General features: G+C 34.9%; 1 pseudogene across 1 annotated transcript; it reads right to left on the bottom strand.

Annotated features, from left to right (window-relative positions):
- Positions 1 to 267: 267 nt before the first annotated feature.
- On the bottom strand, positions 268 to 9,430 carry LOC103343473 (pentatricopeptide repeat-containing protein At2g22410, mitochondrial-like; annotated as a pseudogene). The gene is made up of 4 exons (XR_016124475.1): positions 8,590 to 9,430; positions 5,547 to 7,573; positions 1,484 to 1,895; positions 268 to 1,433 (listed from the first exon to the last, which is right to left on the bottom strand). The product of XR_016124475.1 is annotated as a pentatricopeptide repeat-containing protein At2g22410, mitochondrial-like (transcript).
- Between the last annotated feature and the right edge of the window lie 602 nt (positions 9,431 to 10,032).

The following is a 10,032-nucleotide window of genomic DNA, read 5'->3' on the forward strand; positions in this document are numbered from 1 at the left end:
CCAAAAATGGGTCCGAGTTCGAGTGGCCCATCCGCATAATTATTTACATCCATTTGGGTCTAAGTTCACACATGTTTTATTTTCATGCTGCGTACTAGGTTGTATGTCACAAACTTCTACCTTCATAAATTTTGTACATAAATAACTACATATGCACATTTCATGAATACATGTAGATATCCATTGCTATACAATCATCAAAAAAAGAAAAAAAAAAAGAAAAAAAAGAAAGAAAAGAAGGTGGTATCAACCTCTCAAGCAAGTCAATAATTAGAAGCTATGACTACAGAAAAAAAATCGAATGATTATTATTCATTCCTATAACCCAAAACATTCTAGTCCATTTTTCTGTCTTGCCGTCCTGTTTTTACAAGTAATAAAATGAGCGGCAGTTGAAGCTTCTGTATCATGTAAGCATCTTGACACCATTCTTATCATCTCGTTCCATAGAGGATGGCAAAATATTCCAATAAACACAGCTTGAGAGACTGGATAGATCCCTTAGTCCCTGGCTAGATTGCAAAACATGAAACAATCGAACTAATTGTAGAGATTTAGAAGATTTAAGAGTTAAAAGTTATGTTACTAAGGAGCCAAAGAAAACGACATAAATAGAAATGTATTATGAATTATCAAGCACAGAAAGCAGTTTGGTTTTGTGCATCTTATGAGACGAACAGAAAACACAAATACCAAATTGGAGAAACCGACCAATCTTGGGGAAAACAGATAGAAAACTCCAAACAAAATTAATTTCAATTTAGTGGGTTACCAAATTGAACTGTACTCCAAGCCACGAACCAAATGAACGTCAACAGAGAGCTCCCTGCCACTTAAAACAAAGCATCTAAAGTTGTAATAACAGGGAGGAAAGTGAGAACTGGTTAGGACAATTTGCTATCTTGAAAGAAAGTGACGAGCTGGGTTCCATTGTTCCTACCATCCCCACTCCATATCTGCTCTCCTAAAGTCCATTTCCTATTGTTATACCAACCAAAAAGCACAAAAAATTTAACACGCAATAAACATAAAAGACTTCTATAGTTCCTATTATCCCCCCTTCCAACATAAAAGACTTCTATAGTGACCTGCATGCCCACAGAGTTTTTTATATTCCCTGCACAGAAAAAGGAATGTAGGCAATCAAATGAGGTTACAATAAAAGGAGGGGGCTGCTAACCTCTTTTGAATCAAAAGTACCTTTTTCATCAACTAATCGACCAATTTCTCCTCTAATCCAACATGAAACAAACACAACATTAGAAACCAATTCTACTATTTTGCAATTTTGTTTAATGATCCATACAAAAATAAAGAGAGCATGATCAGGGACGGACCCAGAATTTCAAATTGGGTTGTGCTAAATTTAACTTACACACATAGCTATTAAACTTGATAGTACGAAGTGAAATTCCTTGATAACAAAAGACTAGCTATTAAACTTGATAGTACGAAGTGAAATTCATTGATAACAAAAGACTACACCTAATCATGATGACATAATGAGTTTTACCCCTCAAAACGCATCTAGTACATAGTTCTTTTATATTTTCTACATGCAAGGGTATGTGAAGTGAAGGGGGGTTATTTTTTACCAAAAAAGAAAATAAGAGGGGTTGTTTTTACCAAAATATAAAAGAAGCAGGGGTTTTTTGTGTTTGGCCTTTGGCCCATTTTGTACCAAAAAGAAAAAGAGAGAAAAAAAAAAGGTGAAGGGGGATTGTGAGAGTGCAGTGCAGGGCTATTCATTGGGCGGGATGGGTGTATCAGTTTACTCTTAAAAAGACAAAGTCACCTGGGCAATAGCACAGGTTAGTCAAAGAGTAGGTCCGTATGCATGCTGGTTCAGAATCGTTTTCACTCTGTAATTGTCCAATTTCCTTCAGTTTGTCAACCTGTAAATCATCAAGTTAGGCATACAATCCTAAAAATATATGCAGAACTGCAGTATGAAATGTGAAAGAACACAATCCTCAACAGATGTCCACTAACTCTTACTTTGCTTATGAATTTAGATAATATTACCTCTCACTGTATATGTAAATCATGTTGCGACTGTCTTATGGAAACAACACGAACTCAAATCATCCAAAACAATTATTTGAACAATCATCAGAGACAAATCAATTGACGAAAAAAAATATTACCATGAGAGTGAATAAGACTCTGCTCGAACTGAAAAACAACTCAGTAACGCCACAACTACTGGAGAGATATTAAGGGTGCCACAGAGGAGATGAGGTTAATGGAGAAAAAAAAAGAAAGAAAGAGAGGAACTGCACAATGGGGAGAGTTTTTTAAGTTGCCTTTTACAATAATACCCATGTCAACTATTGATATGGATTTTGACTGCAGCAACTACCTTTTTGTTTCAGGGGTGGAGAATTTATCAAAAATAGCCAAAACTTGACCTCTAATTTCAAAAATGTTAGTTTTTGTAAAAAATTTCAAATATAGCAGTAAACTCATCTAAATAGACACAATACCCTCAAATTTAAAATCCACATCAACCTATAATAAAAAACCTTATTAAATAAAACTTTGGAATATTTCATTCAAACACTTTTCAATCACCTCTCTATTTCTTTTTCATTTCATTTTTCTTTCTTCTTCCGTTTGTCTCCAGCATCACTCCCTCTCTTTTCCTTTTCTTTTCTTTCTTCTTTTCTCCATCTCTCTTTCCCTTTTCTTCTTCTTCCGTCTGCATATCTCTTTTCTTCTTCTTCTCTCCCATTTGTCTACAAATAAAATGTATGTATTTATTTGGCAAAAAAAGAGAGTATTTAGAACCAAAAATTCAGAAAATGATTGAATCAATGCACAAGTATACTTTCCTCATCTCACTAAAATAAAAAATTAATTAATTTCACATAGCTTTAATTCTTCAAAAATTGTCACAAATTTAGAGATAGTCTGTATAACAAAAAATTCAATAAAACGATCTACATTTTTTTTATAAAAAAAACTTAAATATTCATTCATTACAATTCATAAAGTTAAAGAGAAAAATATTACACCACTCCGTCTATGAGGTAGGATGAAGTGCAATCGGATTCTTGCAAGTTTGTCAATAATGGCTGAACCAGAAGCCAAAATTTTATGTGTGTGGAGGCCTCTTATAAATTATAAAGAATCAAAAATTGAACTCACAATACATACTAAAAATAGTATATATATATATATATCACATATGTCAAGATTTATATTGCTTATTGGTTGCAATCATAATTGTTCGACAAAGGGATAGACAAATACATTATGAGCAAGAAAAATTGCAAGAGATAGACAAAGAGTAGCAATTTAGCAAATATCTTTAAATCCTTTCCCCCTATTAAACCTAATAGAAAGAAAAAATAAAAAATTCTCAAACTAAAAAAATCCTTAGGTCCCTTCATGCATTCATATCATACATGAAAAAAAAATGTTTTATGTAAAAATATTGACTAAGTATGAAACATGGTTTTTCGGAATAATCATTTTCTCAAGATAATTTTTGCTTTTATTCCTTATACTTCAAATAAGAAAACTTGATTTTATGGGATTTTAATATGAAGTATATATTGACTTAATGAGCCATCATTTTTAGCCTAAATCATATTTTGCACTAAAACCGATTTTTCATATTTTGATTTGGGAATTTGATTTTTAGTATTTTTATTTGAATCAAATGGGGTACTTCTTATTTACATTGTAAACTTAAGTAAATAGAGTAATATAAAAATAAATGAAAGTAAAATGACAAAGACATTTACTTAAATGTTGAAAGTGGAAATAATTATCAGTGCACCACCACCAGTTGAGCAAATGGAAATTTGAAGCACCTTCTTGGGCCTTAATGTTAATAGGTTCGACACAACAAATGTGGGTACATATCAAAACCTAAAATATTTGAAATAATATACGTATAGAAATACATAATAATATATTACTTTAAATAAAAAAACTTGAGTGGGGCGGGACAATGGCTGGTCTAATGGCCTCTCGCCCCTTAGTTGAACCACAAGTTGATGGCTCTTCTCCTCGTGAACGTCTGCCGTGTCTTCTTCGTGTAATTGGTGGTAGCACAATTCTATCTCGCATCAGGCACCACCCAATCTGTTTGAACCCCAACTGGCCATATAGGTTCTGCATATGCAATTACCAATGAATTTGTAGTATAATATTTTGAACACAGTGCATTTGTCGATGCCTACATGCAGGCAAGCATGTGCACATGGTAGTTGGTCAAGATCAAATTCTTGACATGTGCAACACTTCCCCTCTAAATTTACAACTTCAATACAACTTCCATCAAATACATGAAATGAGTATGCCTCAATAGGAGACCTGTATATTCAAGAAAAATGAAATACATTATAAATACTCCCCAACCATTTATTTTATTGGAAATATTTTCAACAAATCTGTTCCTTAAACAAAAGAACCAACGAATTCAATAAAAAAAAATTTAATTAATTGAATGATATGCCCATTAATATTACTAACTTTTCTTTCTCATTTGGTAGCCTTGTTTGCAGCCAAGGATACCAAGGACAAGTTCCCAATATGTTTTATTTCTTTAAAATTAAATACTTGCAACAACGAAAAGAAAAGATAATGAATTCAAAATACCTGCAATGATAATCCTTTTTGGTTATTTTGTCGCACCAACTTACCAGACTCAATAATTTTCCAAGCCTATCTGCACTAACCTTTGATGTAGGCTCAAAGTGAATTGACGATATTAAATCATAGCACTTTGGATAGGGCTCAAGAGTTAGGTCAGTAAACCAGAATTTAAATTTTATAAATATAGATGAAGAATAAACGAAGAAACGAAGAACCAAGGAAGAACCAAGGAAGAACTGTACTCACCGTTTGGCTATGCAATAATCGTCTGGAATGAACTCTACGTACAAAGATTCCCAATCTAATAGGTTTTCTTTTTTAGGTTTATGTGGGTTTTAAATTTGAGGGTATTTTTGTCTATTTAGGTGAATTTTCTGCTATATTTGAAATTTTTTACAAAAATTGACATTTTTGAAATTAAGGGTCAAATTTTGGCTATGTTTAATAAATACTCTCAGGGGTGTTGTTTTCCTCTCTTTTTTGGTGAAGTCTGTGACCCCAACTGCTTTTGACCTGGCTTTATAATAGTAGAGATAGATAAAAATAGGACAGAAGCGGCCAACTCAAAAATAAAAATAAAAATGAGATTCGCATCTCCACTTTAACCTTTTTTTTTTTTAACAAAACAAATTTATACAAGCCATAACTTTAAATTACTTTCTAAACTCTCATGTATGAGATTATTTTTATTTTTTAATTATGTTAGTAGATAGATTATGATCAGGAATGGCATTTGTATGAGGAATTATCTAGTCACTCCAAAATGTCCCAAAAACCAGGTAATTAAAGAAAATCATCCCCATATGCATAAATATTCATCAAAATGTTTGGCAGATAGCACTCCAATCTGAAGAAAAAGTATATTTCATTTAATACTTTATAAATCTCTTCTAATTGAGGATGTGATTTATCAGCAGCCAAAAATTCATGAAACTCACCCTCCACCTCTATCAAGCTACGCCCAGGATTCTTCCTCACACCCCTCTCTTTCATCAAGCTTCTAACAATCCTTACATCATCCCATCTTTTTTTATTAGCATATAAATTTGCCAGCAGTACATAAATACCACTGTCTTCTGGATCCAACTCTAACAGCTTCTCAGCTGAAAGCTTAGCCAGCTCTACATTCCCATGAATCTTACATGCATTAAGAAGGGCACCCCAAGCAGACACTCCTGCTTCCATTGGCATTTTGTTTATCAGCTGATAAGCTTCTTCTAGCCGCCCAACTCTTCCAAGCAAATCTATCATGCATGCATAATGTTCCTCTTTGGGCTCTACATCATAATCTCTAGCCATGCTTTCGAAATGCTCTCTGCCTTGAGAAACTAATCCACCATGGCTACAGGCAGACAACACCGCCACAAATGTGATATCATCAGGCTTCAATCCCATAGTTTTCATTTGGTTGAAAAAGTGAGCGCTTGATTAGCATGGCCTGCATATCCGGCAATCATGGTATTCCAAGAAACCAAATTTCTCTCTAGCATTTCACCGAAGAGTTCTGTAGCCAAATTTATGCTCCCACACTTGGCATACATGTCCATCAACGCATTCCCCAAAATTACACTGGGTTGAATACACCTTCGATTGAGATAGTGATGGTGAATCCACTGACCCAAATCCAGGCAACCCAACTGACCACAAGCAGAGAGCACACACACTAAACTGTTCTCTGTCGGAACCAAACCTGTCTCCACCATCTCATGAAACAATTTCAATGCTTCACTTGGTCGATTATTCTGAGTATAACCCGCAATCATGGCATTCCAAGATACTATATTTCTTTCAGGCATGTCATTGAAAAACTTTCTTGCAGAGTTTAAGTCCCCCAATTTAGCATAACCATTAACCATACTAGTCCACGAAAACACGTCCCTGACTTTCATGTTGTCAAAAGTCTCTTTAGCCGCTGTCAAGCAACCACATTTCACATACATATCCAACAAAGCATTAAGCAAATTTAAGCTACAATTCACATTCTTCTTTTGTACATATTCATGAATGGTCTTCCCCACACCAACATTTCCCTTATCGGAACAAGCAGAAAGCACGCAATTATAGTAACCTCATTTGGCTCGACATCACTCACCAACATTGAGCCAAACAATTTCATAGCCTCATCTGAACAAGTACGAGTTGCATACCCATCAATCATCGTGGTCCAAGTCACAACATCTCTAACAAAACTTTCATCAAAAACCTTGCGTGCAAGACTTAGGAACCCACCTTCAGCATAGTAATGCACCAACCCATTTCGTACCAGCAAATCAGAATCAAAACCCATCTTCCAAATCAGGCAATGAACCGAATGCCCCTCCAGGATTCTCGTAAACTGCTCGCACGCCTTCAGCGCGAAAATAAAACTTCTGCTGTCCATTTCGACGCGTTGACAGACCATTTGGCCAAAGAATGAAAATCCAATTGTTGGAATTTGAACTTTACAGTAGCCTCTGATCATCGTGTTCCACATATAAGTATTGGGTTTTTCAATTTGCATAAAGAAGACGTGCATATTGAATGTCACCGCCATCAGCAAGAGCACAGAAGGCTAAAATCCTGCTGAGTGGAAATGTGTGCGTTGATGAGGCCAGTGCAAGTCATTTGCGCTTGAATTTGCTTCAACTCGAGCATGGTGGTGCAAGACTCCATGATTAGCAGAGTTGGGTTGGTGATTATTACGTTGGTCTTGGAGTTCCATATGGCTTTGGTGGTGGACGTTGATGAGAATGGTTTCAGATATTGGAGGAGGACTTGGGGTCTGTAAGCAGAGAACAGAAAGTGGAACCAGGACTTCATAACAGGGCGGGTATGGGCTCACTGACTTTTGTATGGGACCAAAGAGTCCACTAGTAGGTGGTTTAGCTAGATCTGGAATAGAAGAAACATGACTTTGCTCATAGACTGTCTGCAATGCCACTGCTTCTTGAAAACTTGATAGCCAGACACTGACAGCACAGAGAACCTGCAACCACATATAAACCTATCTTCAGCGAGTAGCAAGGACGTATAATACTTCTTACCCTAAAGAATGTAATCCAACTATAATACACAACAAACATGTATCTAAAACTGAGACACATGCAATTCAGTCATATGTGGGTATGAGAAAGAGAGGGAGCAAAGTTTTCAGTCAAAAGAGACTGCATCCATTTTCTTATTCATATGTTTGTCTTATATATATATATATATATAAACGTAAGAGCAACTGATTCATCCCAAGGGAGAATACTGCACAAGCCAACCATAACCAGCAGTATAACATTGTGTTATGCCAGTCAAACTTGTTCATTCATGGCCCTTCATCTGACTATGGCCCCAAACATGTGTAAAAGCATCTCCATCACTTATTCCTTAACTAATGAACAAACAAAACTCATTGTGCCTTTTGTGTTCATATAGTCAAAACAACAGCACAAATGCATCTTTACCAGAACATTAAACCATGAGTTAGACACATAGTCAATCCGTCCTATCTACAGCCACACTTCCTGCCAAAAAAATAAATAGCAGCAAAAAAACATGGGAGATTGGGAATGTTCACTGAGATAGCCAGATGCATGAAGACGATCACAGAACATAGAGACAACTATCAGATTCCAAGTGAGAATCCAGTGCATATCACACTCCAAGTAGTTCATTCCTCCAAAAAAAGATAATCCTATTCTAAATTTGGAACAATTAATCGTCAAACAATAATCATTAAACCATGATGCCTTTTTGATAGACAAGCTGCTAAAAAAAACCACAGAACCATACACTGCAAGTTTAAAATTACTTGGAAGAAAAGGTTACCAAAAGAATTGATTTAAGGGAGATGTCTGAAATATATCACCACTACACTACAGGATGAGACATATTTCATAGTCATACCAGTACTACAGTCGAATGACTACAATATATTACCACAATTGTAGACTACAATATATCACCCTACTGAAAATTCCAAAGCAGGCTAGGTAGAATTAATTACAAGCTTACCTTTGAGATGACTAACAGTTTGAAAGCAGTCATAACCCTCTGGTGGCACAGGTATTGCTTCATTGACCAAGAACACTGCTGGATACATCTTTACCTTATGAGAACGTCTTGTATTGTGTAGTTTGAAACATTAAGAATACCAATGCAACTAGAAGTACTGAAATGAAGTTTTAAGATTAGATTAACTGCACCAGGAGTAGAGTATATAGACGTCCTAACGGCGGGTTTTTATTAACCCTTTGGTTCTAAGCTCATACGTTCAGAAAGATTATGGCAAATCCAGCTGTTTTAGGATACACAACCACCACCTCAGATCATATTAATTCAAATTCGAACTTTCTAGTAAGCCTAGTATTGATGGGTCAACTACTGTAACCACTCAAGGTGAGTTGCTTCATCTTTTCAGAAAACAAAGCGCACAACAAACATACCATCTAAAATTTCATTTCACAGCAATGAAGCTAATGATAGATCATGAAATCAAAGTATTATTATTTTTTAATATTAAAAAGCGGAAAAGGGAAAAACAGCAGCAAAAAAATTTTGAAAATACCCAGATAGGACGTGTCTGAGATATCACTCACGGAGAGAAATTGAACATAATGTAGCTCAGAATTCCCATTCTTTTGGCAGCAAAGAAAGGGAAAGAGAAGGCAATGAAAGGAACAAAATTCGAAACAAAACTTAAGATTCACAGTTTTCCAATTGAGGAGAAAATTGAAAAAGCAAGCACAGCTACCTACCACCAAATCTTTTCTTTTCTGGTATTTTCCAACACTTTAGCACCAAGCAGCAGAGGAATTAGAGATATCCAAGTACAAGAAAACCAGAAGAAACAGAAAAGTACCTGAAGATGTTGAACCCATAGAACATAGATTTAGTAGTGAGAAATTGAAAGGGTTCTGGGTCCGAATGGGAAGCCCTAGCAACTGGCGGATCAAGGAATTTTTAAGAGGAAGTGCAACATTTCAAAGCCTACTGTGTCACACAGCAAAAAAATTTACTTTGGAAATTGTCGGTTGTTTAGACAAAAATAACCTGTATAATTGAACTGATACTATTATTATTCATAATTCATGAAAGAAATAACATTTTCTTATTAATTAAAAAAATTAACTGATGAATTTTTTGTTTTTTGTTTTGAAAAACTTTCATGATGCACATTCATGATTTGAATATATTAATTAATTGGATTTACAATATTGTAATGTATATATGAACTAACAAAATTTGCTTGTTATAAATGTGCAATTTATATATTCAGGGAAAAGAAAAAAAAAAAGAACTTGCAATTTATTTCCTTATGTCAAAGATTAAATTAACAAATAATTTCATTAATAATTCAACAGCATTTTTATGTTCAATATGTGCTTTTATATATATCAAAGTGTTTCTAGGTTAAGCCATCAAACTCTAAGAGCACTTCCACCCACAAGAGCTAAG

The sequence above is a fragment of the Prunus mume genome, linkage group LG2 (assembly GCF_029339155.1).
Source record: "Prunus mume cultivar Tortuosa linkage group LG2, ASM2933915v1, whole genome shotgun sequence".
Taxonomy (NCBI): Eukaryota; Viridiplantae; Streptophyta; class Magnoliopsida; order Rosales; family Rosaceae; genus Prunus; species Prunus mume.